This window comes from Pan troglodytes, chromosome X (genome assembly GCF_028858775.2).
Source record: "Pan troglodytes isolate AG18354 chromosome X, NHGRI_mPanTro3-v2.0_pri, whole genome shotgun sequence".
Lineage (NCBI taxonomy): Eukaryota > Metazoa > Chordata > Mammalia > Primates > Hominidae > Pan > Pan troglodytes.
In genome coordinates, this window is record NC_072421.2 from 51,396,084 (window position 1) to 51,414,761 (window position 18,678).

The following is an 18,678-nucleotide window of genomic DNA, read 5'->3' on the forward strand; positions in this document are numbered from 1 at the left end:
AAAGATACAAGGAACCACTTTTAGATTGAGACAGTTTAGTACTTACATAAACAGTACAAAGAATGAACCAAAGAGGCCAACTCCCCAGGTCCTTGTCTCATATACCCTAAAAGACAACAAAGAAACAAAAGGGGCTAGATGACTATAATGCAAGTTGAGGGATACTCCCTGGCTGAGGAGCCAAATCTATACTGTGGCTGAGTGGCTATATATTCCGCAGCTCTATTCTAAAAGGCACAGGAAAGAAAGCTCCATACCTCATCAGAATCTGGTAAGTGATGAGAAATTCATTCAAGACAGCCTCTCAGGAGAGAGAGGGAAGTGACTGGGAGAAGGCCTTATAGCAGCTCCTTACAGCCTCTGATCTTCTTGTGTTCTGGGAGGATCACAAAACAATTAACCAAAACTCAGATTAGCTGCAGTTCAAGCCTACATGGATATATGCAAGGGTGCCAGGCCATCAGGGAGGAGCCATTCCCCTACAACTCCACTCTCCTTTCATATATCCACCTAAGGATTCTTTTTACAAACATAAGCCACCTGTTGTGGCCACTCTAAAGATACAGAATGGACCCCATGCAAAATTTAGTTTAGATATCAAGAGCGATAATGCTGTATATACATCAACAGGGTATTCAAAGGTTTATTACTCACATAATGAGGCTCTTTTGGAGAGCAAGGCAGGCTTCCAAAGCTGATCTGAAAATGTCTTGATAGAGCTAGGAAAGGAGACTAGCTTACAGTTTTTATGGTGGTTAGGGGTGCTGGGGTGAGGGTTCCAATGTGCAGCTGGGGACTTGCATGGTTTGAAACTCCTTTCAACAACAAAGGAGAGAGCACCCAGGAATTTCATTAGCTTGTCCAAATGCAGGGCTTAAGGAGAACTGAGGTGAGGCTTAGATGCTGTCAGCAAACATCCAAAAAAAAAAAAAAGACAGCTTCCTTATTACAATTTACTCCTGATGTTCGAGAAATAAAATGTACTACGTTTTTGTAGTTGAATTCAAACAGATTTAAATAATCCATAATGGTGCTCTATGAGGTCTGTAGCCTGATACCTGTAAGAAAGATGAAAGTTCCATCAACTGTCTCATTCTAGAGCTCAGCACTGTGTATTCTGGGAAGTGAAATGAATGTCTTGGTGGCAATAAATGGCATCTGGAACTCTAACGGCAGTAACGAGTGTCTTAATGAGGCCTTGTATTATAGTTTTATTATATGTAAAGACATGTATGGTATTGACTTCTATTTTGGTATCTGTGAGGCAAGAGATTCCCAGAGTTCCATACCCCAAAAGAGACACTGGATAAGGAATTTCTGTTGCTGCCATTGTCCAAACCAGACAACCATATAATTGGCAATAACCTAAGGGTCTAAATACTTACAGAGGGGGTCAATTAGTGACCCAGGCATCCACTGCTAAGATAATAGCCTGAAGTTTGGCCAATTGCACTGATCCTTGGGTCCAGTTCTTTATCAGAGACATCGTAACTAAGGGATAAAAAAAAAAAAAAAACAGCAACAATCCACTGAGCTCCATTATGTGTGATTATGACAGTGTATCCATAAAGTGGACAAACTCCCATTATTCTTCATTCAGTTGATTCTACAGGGGTCCCCAAGTAGCCAAAGGGTCTGGTAGAGGGGTAGCCTCATCCAGCACCATGGCATCTGGCAAAGGACTGAGGACAGGGGAGGCCATCTCCACCTGTAAGTGTGATATGCCAGAGGGCCCAGGTTTGGTTCCTTCCTGCAACAAAGAGACTTTGGTGGCTGTGATTAGTTTGTAGGGTGCTGCTTCCAAGACCCAGGGCATAATTAGCTGGAAATGGAAGGTCATGAGCTGAGTGCCTATGAAAGCCTCTATTTCCACAAGACCCCAGTATGTATCCAGCAGTTGCCACTCTAACAATATACAGCATAAGACCTACGAAGGCAGTTTCTTGCATCAGAAGGTCATGGACAACTCATGGCCATCATGGATGGTACAAGGACTCCGAGAGGCATTAGAGGAGGATGCTAAAGCCTCTACAGTGAAGAAGTCTCAGGGTGGGCATGGCACTAATATGGTTGAAAAAATTCTAGAATATTTTGCTGGGAGGGGGTTCCACTCAAGGTGGGCCTATTTTGCAAGTAATGGCATAAATGGGCCAAAGTAAAATTTGTAAGTGAGGAAAATGTTGCCTCCAGAACCCACAAAGGCCTAAATATGTTGGGCAAGCTTTAATGTTGACAGGCATGGAATGCCCTCAGTTTACCAATATTCAGGAATTTAAACAAGGTGGCAAGGCTTTGTGCCCTGTGTGGGGCAATGGTCCATCCCCTTTTTGTGAGCTCCTTCTTAGAATATTTGTATGTCCTGAATGAGTTTTCTAAATAATTCTCAGAAAAGGATGCCATCAATGTGGTGTCATATCTGTGCTCCTGGAGCAAGTTAGATGCAGTTAAGGTCTTGCCTGCAAAGACTGTGTGAGATAGCAGAGCTGTTGAGGTACCCTCTAAGTAGCCAGGTAAAGGTGTACCATTTCACTTTGGAAGGGAAGGAAAACGGGCTGAGAGGCTATTGAAATACACACTAAACAGAATGTATTAGCCAAATATACAATAGCAAAACATTTATCAGTTGCTGATTGGATGGAGTCAATAATTTCCATTGTAATCATAATTAGGGGGTCTAATTACTGGGACCACAGCATAAAGGCTGTGGTAATTCATCAAGAAGTCTCATTCATTCTTTCCAAGTTTAGGAACGGGCCAAATTAAGCTGTTAAATGGAGAAGCATTGGATATAATCACCCTCCCTCTTCTCTAAATAGGCCTTGTAAAATGGGTTGCAATCCTTTGAAGGCTCTGCCTTGAGCTAAGAGCCATTGTCTTGTCAATGTCTAATTGACACTGGGCTCTCTTAGCTCTGTACATTGTGGGGGAGTTTTTCATGGAGGCCCATTTCTTCAAGTCAGTTTGTAAATGCCAAAGACTCAATCTAATTTTGATTTATTATTTAATGAGTCTGAGAGTCCATGCCCACTATACAATATTTTAGGGCAATGGATGCTATAACTATGGGGAATTTAGTCAAGACAACAATTATGATGGTTAAATGGAGGCATACATGTTTGTCCTCTATTTTATATTCAGTAACTACCCTAAGATTACAGGGCTACCACGTGTATTAGGGTTCTCCAGGGAAACAGAACCAATAGGATGTGTATACATATATAGAAGCAGATTATAAGGACTTGGTTCATGAAATTATGGAGGCTGGGGTGAGTCCCAAATCTGCTATGTGGACTAGCAGCCTTGAGACCCAGGAGAGTTCATGGTACAGATGAAGTCCAAAGGCAGTCTGTTAGAGTATTCCCCCTTGCTCAGGGAGGTCAGCCATTTTATTCTATTCGGGCCTTCAGTTGATTGGCTGAGGCCCATTCATATTGTGGAGAGCCATCTGCTTAGTCAAAGTTCACTGATTTAAATATTAATCTCACCCCAAAACACCCTCCAAGTTGACATATAACATTAACCATCACAAGTCCACCCCTCGTCAAATTGGCAACCATACACATCTTAAACCATACTTTATCCCCTCAAAAAGACAATAACAAGGCCATACTTTCTACTTAACATGATACAACTCTCCTGCATGCAATGGAAAGTGAATAACCTTTTCCCCAGGAGAAGATGCAAAGTCTTTGCATTTAATCTCTTTGATAGCTCATAAGTTAAATACTATGATAACAAGTTCATGCATCTTGTGTTACATGAAAAGGAGATAAGATAGAGAAGAAAAAGATATTTGCTACACACACACACACACACACGCACACACGCATGCAAACACAAACATATAACAAAATAAGGTGGAAATACTCATAGTGATTGCCGTCTTCATTTCTGTAACTGGTCACATAGTAGTAGCTGGTATTTATAATTACCTTCTTCCACTACTGATTATGTATTTCCTTTGCCTTCAGCAAACACCTCACCTGGTCATAGTTCTTTATTTGGTAGGGTGACCCAAACCTTCATTCCTAAGGACATTAGTAGTCTTACTTCAATTAGGTTGTTGAAGTTTACCATTGATTTTAATTACAAGACATGGTAATACTAAGAGATGCCCTGGCGGATCCTCCTATATTGCAGACATACTCTTCCTTATCTCCTTTGAGGAATAGCAATCTGATTTCCTTAGTAGTCAGAATTACTCCAGCTATCAGAGTAAGTCCTTTCTTTACCTGTTGATTCAAAGTCATGAGGATCCCAAAGTGGCCAGGTGGCAATCTTAACTTCCAGATCAATGGAATAATTGTATCTTCTGGTGGAAGCATTCCTCCCTTTGGGCATAAGACCTCTAGGCCAGCAGAGTATAAGGTTGTGGGGAAAGGAAGCAAAAATTTTGCTAGTGGGTCACAAGGCTTGTTACTGAGTGGTGTCACTCCCATTTCCCTTCCTTGATTACTGGACCTGTGAATCCTGGCTATTGGAGAAACAGCACCATATATTGGACACTGATTCAGTGCATATATATCCTCCTGGGGAACCTTCCTCTAGCCCTGCAAGGTATTGTCACTTAGTATGCAATCTTCAAAAGGTCACTCCACTGTTCTGTCAAGCCAGGTACTTCAAGATGATGGGGAACTTGGTAAGAGCAGTGAATTTCATGAGCGTGAGCTCATTTCAGCACTGCATTTGCTGTGAACTTAGTTTCTTGATTAGAAGCAATACTGTATGGAATGCCATGACAGTGAATAAGGCATCCTTTAAGTCCACGGATGGTAGTTTTGCAGAAGGACTGTAGGTAGTGAAGACAAACCAGTATCCAGAGTAAATGTCTATTCCAGTAAGAATAAAATTCTGCCTTTTCATAATGGAAGTTGCTATGGTTTCAATGTCTCTCCAAAATTAATGTTGAAACTTAATCCCCAATGTGGCAGTACTGAGAGATGGGGCCTTTAAAAGACAGAGCCCTCATGAATGGATTAATTATTCATTCATGGATTAATGGATTAATAGGTTATCATGAGAGTGAAACTGGCAGCTTTATAAGAAGGGGAAGAGAGACCTGAGCTCCATGTGAGCACACTCCTCAGCTGCCTCAACATGTGTTGCCCTGCACCACCTCAGGCATGTAAAAATAACCTCTACAAGAGTCCTCACCAGCAAGAAGGCTTGCACCATATGCAACCCCTTGACCTTGAACTTCTCAGCCTCCATAACTGTAAGAAATAAATTTCTTTATATATTACCAAGTTTCAGGTATTCTGTTGTAAACAACAACAAAAAATAGTCTAACACAGAAGTAGTCCAATGTAACCAAGCTGCCATCAGGTAGACAGCTGATCACCCTAGGAAATAGTGCCATATTGGCAACTTGGTGTTGGTCTCTGATGCTGGTAGTTTGGGCACTCAGCAGCAGCTGTAGCCAGGTCAGCCTTGGTGAGTGGAAATCCATGTTGCTGAGCCTGTGCATAACCTCTATCCCTGCTGCCATGGCCACTTTGTTCACAAGCCCATTGCATGATGATGGAGTTACTGGGAAAAAAGGCTGACTGGTATCCACAGAACAGGTCATCCTATCCACTTGATTATGAAGATCCTTCTATACTAAGGTCACGCTTTGTGAGCATTCACGTGAGATGAAATATCTTAACATTTTTCACTCAGAGAAATCTATCCACATAGCTGTTTCCCAACCTTGCTTATCACCAGTTTTCCAATCACATTCCCTCCAAGTCCCTGACCATCTGATGAAAGCACTGGCTACGGCCTGTGCATCAGGATGTAATCCCATGTCTGGACATTTCTCCTTCCAAGAAAAGTGAGCAAAAAGTTGTATTCCTTGTAGTTCTGCCCACCGGGTAATTTTCCTTCACTAATGTCCTTCAGGGATGTTCCAGGACGGGGACGTAGCACTACAGCTGTCCATTTTTGGGTGATGCCTGCATATCACGCATAATCATCTGTAAACCAGGTCTGAGCCTTCTCTTCCTCTGCCAACTAATCATAGGGTATTTGTGTCTCCAGGGCCTGCTTGGGCATAATGTTATTTACACACACACACACACACACACACAAACAAACCACTTCCACTTCATGGAGTGCTGCTGTGCACACCCAACTTGATGACCTAGTGGATCAAATAACACTCATTTTATGAATAGCAGTTCAGGTCCCATGGTAACTTGGGGGCCCATGGTTAATTGTTCAGTCTCTACTAAGGCCCGGTAGCAGGCCAAGAGCTATTTCTCAAAAGGAGAGTAGTTATATGCAGAGCATGGCAGGGATCCTCTCCAAAATCCTAAGGGCCTGCACTGTGATTCACCTATAGGGGCCTGCCAAGGGCTCTGTAGTAGTCCATTTTCATGCTGCTGATAAAGACATACCCAAGACTGGGCAATTTACAAAAGACAGAGGTTTATTGGACTTACAATTCCATGTGACTGGGGAGGCCTCAAAATCGTGGTGGAAGGTGAAAGGCACATCTCACATGGTGGCAGACAAGAGAAGAGAGCTTGTGAAGGGAGACTTCCATTTTAAAAACCATCAGATCTCATAAGACTTACTCACTATCATGGGAACAGCATGGGAAAGACCTGTCCCCATGATTCAGTTACCTCCTACTGGGTCCTTTCCACAACACATGGGAATACAAGATGATATTTGGGTGGGGACACAGCCAAATCATATCAGGCTCCAAACAGCATCTCTATCTGCCACTGTCACTTCAAGCACCATTGGATCTGCTGGATCACATGGCCCAAGTGGCAGAGTAGCTTGCAGAGCAGCCTCGACTTGTTGTAGAACCCTGAGTTCCACAGTCAAGCAAATTAACATGCCCATCATCTCAATTTTGTTGTTGTTGTAATAAAGGTACCTAAAATCTACTTTCTTCACAAATTACCAGTATATGATACAATATTATTAACTATAGTCCTCATGTTGTACACTAGATGTGTAGACATTCATCCTACATACCATAACTTGCTATTATTTGACCTACATCTTCTCTATGTTCCTCTTTTTTCATTGCTGGAGGGGCCAGATGCAACAACTTATCCTTCACCTTAGAAGGGATATCTTGACATGTTCCACACCACTGGACCCCTAGAAATTTCACTAAAGAAGGCCCCTGAATTTTTGTCAGATTTATTTCACATCCCCTGGCATATTAATGTGTTACCAATAAGTCTAGAGTGGTTGCTACTTCTCATGCACTAGGTCCAATCAGCATAATATAGTCAATGTAATGTACCAGTGTGATTTCTTGTAGAAGAGAAAGATGATCAAGTTCCCCACAAACTAAATTATGACATAGGGTAGGACAGTTGATATACCCCTGATGTAGGACAGTGAAGGTATATTCCCGGCCTTGACAGCTGAAAGAAAACTGCTTCTGGTGGGCCTTACAGACAGGTATGAAGAAAAAGGCATGTGCCAGATCAATAGCTGCATATCAGATGAGATGTGTTAATTTGCTCAAACAATGAAACCACACTGAAACAGCAGCTGCAATTGGAGTCACCACCTGATTCAGCTTATGATAATCCACTGCCATTCTCCAAATTCCATCTGTCTTCTGCACAGGTAAGATATTTGAGTTGAATGGGGATGTGGTGAGAATCACCACCCCTGCATTTTTTCAAGTCCTTAATGGTGGCACTAATCTCTGCAATCCTTCCAGGAACATGATATTGCTTTTGGTTTACTATTTTCCTAGTGTATTAGTCCATTCTCATGCTGCCCAAGCGTGAACTGCCCAAGGCTGGGTAATTTATAAAGGAAAGAAGTTTAATTGTTCAGTTCCACATGGCTGGGGAGGCCTCAGGAAACTTACAATCATGGCAGAAGGGGAAGCAAACACGCCCTTCCTCACATGGTGGCAGGAGACAGAAGTGCCAGCAGGGGATATGCCAGATGCTTATAAAACCATCAGATCTTGTGAGAACTATCACAAGAACAGCATGGGGGAACCACCCCCATGATCCAATCACTTCCCACCAGGTCCCTCCCATGATATGTGGGGATTATGGGAACTACAATTCAAGATGAGATTTGGGTGGGGGCATAGCCAAACCATATCACCTAGGTAGAGGAAGTTCTAGCAGCTTCCACTTGTCCTTTTCAACCATAATAGCCCTTACTGCAAAAGTCATTCTTTGGGATTCTGCCAGTTGCTGAGTATATCTACACTAATTATTCATTCTTAAAATGGGAAAATAATCATAGGATGGACTCAGGGACCCACTGGGCCCACTGTGAGGTGGACCTGAGCTAAAACTCCATTGTTCACCTGACCTCCATAAAACCTTACTCTGACAATGATGTTTTAGGCCTCCTGGAATTAGTGTCAGAGCCAATAGTAGTCCCTGAAAGGTCTGATTATTTTCTTTTCTCCTATGCAGAGTTACCCTGGCATAAGGCTGTAGGTTCCTTTGGGAAAGGTTGGGAGACAGATTAATAATATTCATTTTTGGCAGTGTTTCAGGGTCCTTCCTCAAGGGGATCTGGCCTCCTTTTCAATTCAAGAGTTTCTGTGTCTGTGAACTGGCTCATATCTGAGAATTGATTGAGGAGCTATGACACTCTTTTTATGATTCAGGTTACACGTTTATTAATTTGACCTAAAGTTTTCTGCTTATACAGATCAAACATAACTTTAGTAGACTTCTGTCTTTGTCCACTCAGACTGCTCTGATAAAATACCATAGACTGGGTTGTTTTAACAACAGACATTTATTTTTCATAATTCTGGAGTCAGACTCTTTATTATATGACCCTATCAGATGTCCCAATTACTTGTACTGATTATACCAAATCTGTTCTGTTTGTCTTAGGCAACATTGAAGTAGTGATCATGACTATAACTCATAGTAGGATGATTGAACCCATCTGCAGGATAGATTTCAGTCACTTGTAGTCAAGGCAGTTAAATATATAAAAGCATAGAAAAGAGCCCAACGATAACAAGATGAGGCTAAAGGGAATCATATCAGTGTACAAAATATTAATCTTATTATTGTTTCAAGTGGAGGCTATTTCTGGAGTCAGTGGATGTTAGGAGGTTTCTGAGAATTCTTAGATTGGGATTTCTTCTTGGCCAGAAATTAAGTTGAGAATGGTGGGAACATGAAATTGGCCAGATGCCCTGTGAACAAGAGCTGAGAGAGAGATTAATACCATTCAGGGTCAACGGTGTTTTCTCCCCACCATTCATGGTTGTTCTCTTTCCACAGCCACAAGACTGATGTGACTTGTTTCTGCAGCAGTCACTTCACTGTTTTTCCAGTCTTCTCAATGTCTTACCCACTCCATATCTCTGACCTCATCCCTATGTGGTCTGGAAGTTTCTTCTTTGTATTTCTTGTACCATCTAGATTATCTCACACTCCCTGACATGTGGGTCATGCCAAGATCACCTTAGGAGTGGTCATTTCATATTTATGATCAGTACCATCAATGTCCATAATTGCCCAAATATAGCCAGATGGCAAAAGAAGCATTAGGTTAGTCTCCCACCCCCACAGCTTACAAGTTCTAGTAGCTTGATTTCCCAGGAGTAGGTGTAGGAGTGAAAAAGTAGAGTGAGAGGAGAAAATTATGGTTTGTATTTTCTTACTGCCAGCCTGGACTCCCTTTCCTACTCTTCAGCCTCATCATTAAACATTTTATTTAAATAGGGGTTACCCTTCTGAAGAATTACCACATTTAGAGCCCAAACTGCCTGTCTTAAGTGTGTGCTCCATTGGGATCTGAGCCTTGGTTAACCAGTTGTCTTTTTCATTTTCTCCCTTAAGAGTCCACTTTATCTTTCAGTGGCACCTGCTGCCTGGAAATGATATGGGGCATAAAATATCCAGAGAATATCTATATGGCTGCCCACTGTTTGTTACTTTTTGCTATAAAGGCAGTACCAGTGTCTGACCAGATGTGTTCAGGGAATCCAAATATGTAACATAGTCCATCTTAGAGTCACTGAATAGCATGGCCCCTATTTGCTAAGTTGATAAGAATAGCAATGCCATGCCTGAAAAGTTGTCTATGAAAGTCAATGTCCAGTGGTATCCTCAAGAGGAGGATAGGATGTACATATTTTCCAGGATTGGCCAGGTCTGGTACCTCTGGCTATGTGTCCCAAAGCTCCCTTTGCCACTTGGTTGTATAGCTTTCAGTCTGAACACATCTGCCAGGCTTCAAGTCTCATGTTCTGGAATCACTAGGTCTTGTTTTTATTTTGGCCCAGTCCTGAATTGTAAATAGATTACTGTACCCCATGTGATGTTATATTCCGGTGGATGCCCTACCCAGGTGTCCTTTTATGGGCAGTACAGATTTGATCATCTTGCTGTTGCCATTGATGTTCATCTTCAATGGGTCCTTTGTCGTGGGCATCCCTGTTAGTCATTAACAGAGGTTGTGGTCCTGTGCAATTTGCTGCTATGTTGTTTGTCTCTGCCGGGACTGAGACTTGATCATCCAGTCATCCTACTGCCAGTTACCACACTGCCAGACTCTTGACTCCTGCTCATAAGTCAATGAAAAATATAACAGGGTGCATTTTGGGGGATGTTTTCCAGGGAAAACACCATGAAAATATATCACTAAACAGACATCCCTTTTCCATGAGCAGTTACAGTACACAATTTTATTTGGAGATGCAATGCAGCAGTGGCCCAGCACATCTCACTGGTTTTGAACTTAGCTGATCCATCTGTAAACCAGGCCCAGGTGTCCTCAGGAACCTCAGTGTACTAAAGCACTCAAGAAGTTGAAGGTGCTGGCAGAGACCCCACATCTAAGACAGCCTCATCTAAAACACGACCAGCCAATATTTCATGTAACTGTGAGGCTCCATAATGCCAAGCTTACTTTTTCCCGGATATACAACTTCCACTTAATAATGGAGGCTTGTTGGGTGGTATAGTTTGAATATTTTTGTCCCCTTCAAATTTCATATTAAAACTTAATCTGCAATGCAACAGTATTGGGAGATGTGGCCTTTGGGTGGTGATTGAGTCATGAGGGTAGAGCTGTTATAGGATTAGGTGCCATTATAAAAGAGCTAGATGGAGGGAGCCCATCCCTTTTTTGCAATTCTACCTTTTGCCACATGAAGACATAGGGTTCCTCCCCTTCAGAGGATGCAACACTTACCAGACAACCAAATATGCTACCACCTTGATGTTGGACTTCCCAGCCTCCAGAACTGTGAGAGAATAAATTTCTATTCCTTATGAATTACCCAGTCTATGGTATTTTGTTATAACAGCACAAACGAAGACATTGGGCAACATCTACTTTGTTGATGTTCTCCTTTCTGACCCACCTCACAGTACAAATGTCGGGGTGTCACAACACCTGCTGCTGCTTTGTTAGTCTCTCAGAGTCCGCCAGCAACCAATAACAACCAGTAATAGGCTGACAAATGGACTATGCCAGGTGGTCATGCCAGCCAAGTGCTGTGTCCAAAACCCCAGGAAGCACCATTGCCTAGTGTATTAGTCTGTTCTCATGCTGCTGGTAAACACATACCTGAGATTGGGCAATTTATGAAAGAAAGAGGTTTCAATGGACTCACAGTTCCACATGACTGGGGAGGCCTCATAATCATGGCAGAAGTCAAGGAGGAGCAAGTCACATCTTGCATGGATGGCAGCAGGCAAAAAGAGAACTTGTGCAGGGGAACTCCTCTTTATAAAACTGTCATGTCTTGTAAAATTTATTCACTATCATGGAACAGCATGGGAAAGACTTGCCCCCATGATTCAGTTACCTCCCGTCCCTCCCACAACACGTGGAAATTCAAGATGAGATTTGGGTAGGGACACAGCGAAACCATATCACCTAGTGACCACAGTGTTTTGTCATAAGCTCCAGTCTGTGTAATTGTCAATTACTGACACTTGTAGCTCAAAGGGCTTTTTAGAACTGACTGGCCTGAGTGGTAAGTCTGTACAGATTCACAGGACAGGTATAAAATTACGTAGTTTCTTTAGTCACTTCTGCCTCCATTAGTCCTTGGTTAGTATAGTGACATCCATTTCCCACCCCAATATCTTTATTGCTTTGCAGTTACTACATGACTAGACTGGGGAAGTCTGGAAGTCTGGCAGGCTTCCGGTTGTACACTCACTCTACTAGCACTGTTCTAATTGTGTCATTTCCCCACAGGGAATATCCATTGCAACCATGAAATGTTACAACCACTTGAGTGTATATTGGTCTGAAAGGACCCATATGTAAGATTAAGTTCATTGTCCAATCTGAGATTTCCAAATCTAGTTAAAGTAATTTAGAGGCTATGTTAATTTCCTATTGCTGCTACAACAAATTAGTACAAACTCAGTGGCTCAAAAAATATATACATTTGTTCTATTACAATTCTGGAGATCAGAAGCCTAAAATTAAGGTGTTTGTAGGGCTGCATTTCTTCTGGAGGCTTCTGGGGATAATCTATGTCCTTGCCTTTTCAATCTTCTAGAGGCCACCTGCATTCCTTGGCTTGTGGCCCCTAACTCCATCTTCAAAGCCAGCAGCATAGTATTTTCTCTCCTCTCTGACTTTCTGACTCCCTCTTATAAGAATTATAATGCCTCTTGTGATTACACTGGGCCAGCGTGGATAATCCAGCATTATTTTCCCACCTCAAAATTTGTAACATAATCACATCTACTAAGTTCCTTTTCCCATGTAACATATTCATAGTTTCTGGGGATTAGGATGTGAACATTTTGAGGGGGACAGCATCATTCCACCTGCCACACTAGCCATGACTATGGATGCTAGCTAGCCAGCATCACAATGGCTTGTATCCCAGTGTTCAGAAGAGTTGAAAAGGTTTGGCAACCTTGGTTGCTGTCAAGTCAGTAACACACCTTGACCAGTGTATAAGGCCTCCAGTCCCACTTAGAGAAGCAGGGACCTTGGCCTCTGCCCTAGTTGTTCTTTTCTTGAAGCGGGGCAGGACCTGGGTTAAGAGGTAGTGTTGAAGGTGTTGGGTCAACACTAGCTTGAACAGCACAAATTTCATCAAGGATTCTAGGTCCTTTTGGTGCTCCTCCTGTTTGTCCACAGTAAATACCAAAGCTAGCTAAGGATTCTTCCCTCCTACAGCCAGGATCTTTAAATTTTGTGGTCCTCTTGTGGCCTGATAGTGAGAGAGAACTTCTCTCATGGGAATATTATCAATCTCTTGGGGGACCCTGGCATAATAGCCAGGTCTACAAGGTACTATTGTCTGGATCTTCAGTTGGTTTCTTTTTCTCCTCCTTAGCCTGAAGGACATTTTCCTAGTCCTGTGTTCTGTAGCATTTTGTTTCCCAGGAGCTGAGGAGTTTTCTGGAGGCTGTGTCTGGGACACAAGAGAAGATTTTTATTGCCGCTGATAGCCTGGTGGTGCCAACTGAACAAACCAGTGAATCTGACCCTGTATGACTATCTCATCACCTAAGAACTCTTGTTCTCCACTATAAATCCAGGCTCAGGTTACTTTAGCTCTAAGGGAAGTTATAGCTGCCCCTGCTCTCACCCACAGGTGTTTATCAAATACAGAAACTCATCTCAGGTTGGTCACTGTTTCATTATGAATGTAAAGACCTACTGCAACAATTCCTCACTGGTCTTGACATACTCTTCTATGTCAACGTTATTAGCTGATGTGTATGTGGCCAGGCTGGCTTGGAGCATGGGGCCAGTCTTTATATGACTGAGTGATTTCCATTCCTTCTCATTTATAAAAACTGGAATGGCTATCTCATCTGCTAGTCGGATAAGCCAAGCCCCTGTACTCTTATTGGGATCTGTTCAAAGCTTTCTCCAATTTACCTAATTTCTAGCTCATTGTAAGAGTGGACCACGGCACATGTATGAGTAACTGACTGCGCTTGATTATCAGGGCACATGTTATCTGCGGTTTATGGCCAGGGATTAGAGGGAAACAGTTTTGCTTTCCCAATGGGACAGAAGGGTGGATAATAACCATAGAATACTTCTTTTTGGCTTTATGGAGTCCCTATCTCTTATCTATAACTATCATTGCAAGTCATCAGGGGTCTCAGGGATGATGGTCAAGGACCACTTGTCCCCCTTTATTGCCAAACGCTTCAGTAACCAGGTCTGCGCTACCACTCACCAATGTTCCATACCTGGCTACCCAGCTTGTGGGGTCACAGCTGTCTTTTTTTCCAAAAAGGCACTGTGACTTTATAGGCCTCCAGGAAGAGAGGATTAAAAATTGGAATGGAGTCAATCTGTCAGGGTAAGGCCAAAGTCCCCTATAGTGTGGCCTCTTTTATTATATACAAATGGCCAAATTTTGTAGGAGTTATAGTTTTTCTATCAGGAACATACTGTTATTTAGCTTGCAAAACACAGCGGTTTTTCTTTGATGCCAGAGGGATTCAGTGTTGTGAAGCTACCTACATTGTTTCAAGAAATTTTATTTGAAAAGCAGGCCTTGAATTTTGGGGGAGCTTATCAGTTTTTCCTGTAGCTGGGCAGCCAAGGCTGCTGATAATGAAACCTTTGTCAACCAACAAGACATCATTTATACAGTGAAAACTTTGGACATCAGAGGAATTTCCTAACACCGTATAAACATTCAAGATTCAAGTATGCAACCTATTTTAAACCAATTACACATTTTTACAACTATATACACAGTGGATCTTCTCAAGCCTCACTCAAGTTACTTTTTTTCTGTCTCCATAGCAAGTTTTGCCCAAACTCTACTAGGCATCTTTTTTTTCACAGAAACATAGAACAAGAGGCACCTCCAGAGTTACAGGGTAGCTGGAAGCTCAGAGAATAGGGGAATAGGGTGGCACAGGGTGAGCAACTTACACCAGTAAGTGCATCTTTGCACTTACTTTTTTGTGGTTGTAAATGGCCATTCACTGGGCTTCAACAAATGTACTCTTAATAACATCAAAGCATCAATTGAACAGCTGGTTTCAATCTTACTTCTAGCCACTTGACTTCCAAATGTTTATCAGCAGGTAACATGGTAACACTATGGGATCCCTGGGAGTCCTGTCCCTTAACAGGGCTCATACAGACCCTGTGCGAGGACCCTTACTTCTCCTCCCTCACCTACCTCTTAGGCAAGGGCTATGTTACCAGATCCTGGGAGTCTTATCCTTCCTAATATGGCCTATGTAATCCCTTAATAGGAGGACCCTCCTTCACCTTTTGCCCACCACATAGGCAAAAGCATGTGCAACCAGATGCCAAGGAATCTATCTTTTCACTTAACCAGGACTGTGCAGCTCCATGTTTTCTAAAAGGACACTATAAATTTACTGGCTTCACATTGACACAAAATTTGTCAGGCTCACAAATAATAATAAGGCAAAGCCAAGGCCTGACTGATTTGACTAGTAAAAATTCAACAAGCTGCTTTTAGATTTAGGCAGTTTAGTACTTACATAGACAGTGAAAGAAAGATTAGCCAAAGGTGCCAGATCCCTGTGATCCTTGTCTCACACACCAAAAAGGATGACACCAAAACAAAAGGGACTAGGAGACTACAACACAACTTGTACAGTACTTTGTTACTGAGGAGCTAAATCTAGATAGCAGTTAAGTGATTCTATATTTTGCAGCCCTATTTTGAAGAGGATGGGACAGAAAGCCTATTACCTCCTCAGAACCAGGAAGTAGATGGGAAACTGTCTCATGACAGCCTCCCGGGGAACTAGGAAGGTAAGAGATCGCCTTACAGCAGCTTCTTATAGGCTTCCCATTCTCTTGTGTTCCAGGAGGATCATAAGGCACTCTTCTAAAACCCAGGTTAAGTGTGGTTCAAGCCTTTGCCAATGTGGATACAAACAAGGCACAAGGGCACCATGACAGAACCATTCCCTTTGGGTGAAAACCATAGATGTGAACCCAGTGATCCATAGAATTACTAAGTCTGTTTAGGCCTTTCACATTTATAATGAGGGATATCTCATTTTCCTCCTCCTCATTTAGCCATTCATTCTCAATCTACTTTGCTGTCTCTTCTATTTTTCCCCTCCCTGCTCAACATTTTACTCTACACAAACTTCAAATTGAGAACCTATACTCCTTTAGTGCACTTTTGTTTGTGTTTGCTCCCTGTCTAGATTCTGAAACGTTTGTGGGGAAATATTCCATTTCATTGCCTTTTCTATATCCAGTAGATATCACACTGAATGAAATATGGTAGGCTATTTGTTGAATTAAAATTAATTTTAGCATTGACACTAATTGGAAAAAGATCCCATCCAATCTGGAATTAGTAGATGATTTCTCTGTATGTGCTGTATGTGTCTTGTTTGTGATTTTAGTGCATCAAGTGCTATATAAATTCTGTTAGGCAAGTGAGGGATTTGAGGACTAGAAATTGGACTCAATTTTCTGTGTCTGTCCTCACAGTGACTAGCTCAGTTCTCAATACAAAATATGTTAAGCATCATTTCTATCACTTTAGTAACTCATGTCTCCCCTACGGTTTTTGTCTCATCTACACATGGCCTGTACTTAATATTTTTAAAATTAAATTAACTCCAAAAATGAATCCTCTGGGTACTGAACAATATTATTAAATAAAAATAAATTTAAATGTTAATATATCCAAAGATACTCCCATCCTCAGAATCCCCTCCCAGAATATACCCTCCATCCCTATCGATGCTTCAAGGGTTCACCCACCAGTTCCAGGGGTTGGTATTTATAGTCACAGAACCTCCTTAGGAGATGCGATGACCCTGAGTTAGGGCCACCGTAGAAACCAGAGAAAGAACTGTTCCTGAAGCTAGAGAAAAGGAAAGTACTTACAATCTGAACCCAAAGGAATCTTGTACTTCCCATATCATGATCTCAGAACTTGTTTGAGCCAGTGAGGCAGAGCAGATGGCAGACCAGAAAGAAAAAAAAATGAGCTCACCTTGGCTTATTCTCCTTGAAGGGGAAGATATTCTAGCTTCATGCCTCTGAGGTTCTAGGAGAGATCACAGCCCCACAGCCACTCCTAGAAAAAGAGGCACCTGCATATCAAACAACTCTGAAGAAAATCTGCCAAATTCCAAACTTCCCCTCTCCCACACATTCCCCAGAGAAACTCCCCAACAAGGCCCTCAATAATAAAGTGGTAACACCAAGAGGATATATGTCAAAAGAAATATAGATCCAAGATTATTTTCTAGGTTTTAAGAAAGGCAATAGCAACAAAATCCAAAATAGACAAATGGGATCTAATTAAACTAAAGAGCTTCTGCACAGCAAAAGAAACTATCATCAGAGTGAACAGGCAACCTACAGAATGGGAGAAAATTTTTGCAATCTACCCATCTGACAAAGGGCTAATATCCAGAATCTACAAAGAACTTAAACAAATTTACAAGAAAAAAACAACCCCATCAAAAAGTGGGTGAAGGATATGAACAGACACTTCTCAAAAGAAGACATTTATGCAGCCAGCAGACATATGAAAAAATGCTCATCTTCACTGGTCATCAGAAAAATGCAAATCAAAACCACAGTAAGATACCATCTCACACCAGTTACAATGGTGATCATCAAAAAGTCAGGAAACAACAGATGCTGGAGAGGATGTGGAGAAATAGGAATGCTTTTACACTGTTGGTGGGAGTGTAAATTAGTTCAACCATTGTGGAAGACAGTGTGGCGATTCCTCAAGGATCTAGAACTTGAAATACCATTTGACCCAGCAATCCCATTACTGGGTATATACCCAAAGGATTATAAATCATGCTACTATAAAGACACATGCACACATATGTTTTTTGTGGCACTATTCACAATAGCAAAGACTTGGAACCAACCCGAATGTCCATCAATAAAAGACTGGATTAAGAAAATGTGGCACATATACACCATGGAATATTATGCAGCCATAAAAAAGGATGATTTCATGTCCTTTGCAGGGACATGGATGAAGCTGGAAACCATCATTCTAAGCAAACTATCAGAAGGACAGAAAACCAAACACTGCATGTTCTCACTCATAAGTGGGAGCTGAACAATGAGAACACATGGACACAGGGCAGGGAACATCACACACCAGGGCCTGTCGGGGGGTGGGGGGCTAGGGGAGGGATAGCAGTAGGAGAAATATCTAATGTAAATAATGAGTTGATGGGTGCAGCAAACCAACATGGCACATGTATACCTATGTAAAAAACCTGCACGTTGTGCACATGTACCCTAGAACTTAAAGTATAATAATAATAATAATAATAAGTGGTCTCTAAAAACATTAACAGGAGGAGGACTGGAGACCATGAGAAAGAAGAAAACTTAGGGGTAGAACATGAATCAGATAATAGAGACCTTTTCTTTATTTGTCTTTTATAAATATGAAAATAGGGCTCATCAATCTAAAATAATCAAAAACATGAGAATCTAGTTTAAAGAGAGTTTTATTCATGAGCAAAAGTTGAGGACAGGCTGCCCAGGAAAGCACAAGCTCCAAAGAATGGAAGTCAGTATTCCAAAGTGTAGAAGTTTGGGATCGTTTATATAAACAAAGTTCAGGAAAGTTTCACAGAATTTCAGTATCTTTCTATGTAAAGCTTAAGGCACAGTTACAATGATCGGATTAGTTAAGGAGGTCCTTTTATTTCATGAAAGGTATATTTAACATTCCACAGTGAAGATGAAACTGTCATGGGGTTCCTATTCAGGTGCCATCTTGTCTGA

General features: G+C 41.8%; 1 long non-coding RNA gene across 1 annotated transcript in view; it reads right to left on the reverse strand.

Moving 5' to 3' along the window:
• Positions 1-17,654, reverse strand: part of LOC107972779 (uncharacterized) — a 35,834-nt gene extending 18,180 nt beyond the window's left edge. The window contains exons 1-5 of the long non-coding RNA XR_001715309.3: positions 16,904-17,654; positions 1,386-1,491; positions 655-1,058; positions 258-376; positions 47-106 (exon numbers count right to left, since the gene is read on the reverse strand). This is a non-coding gene — a long non-coding RNA (uncharacterized LOC107972779). The remainder of the gene's footprint in view (positions 1-46; positions 107-257; positions 377-654; positions 1,059-1,385; positions 1,492-16,903) is intronic.
• Between the last annotated feature and the right edge of the window lie 1,024 nt (positions 17,655-18,678).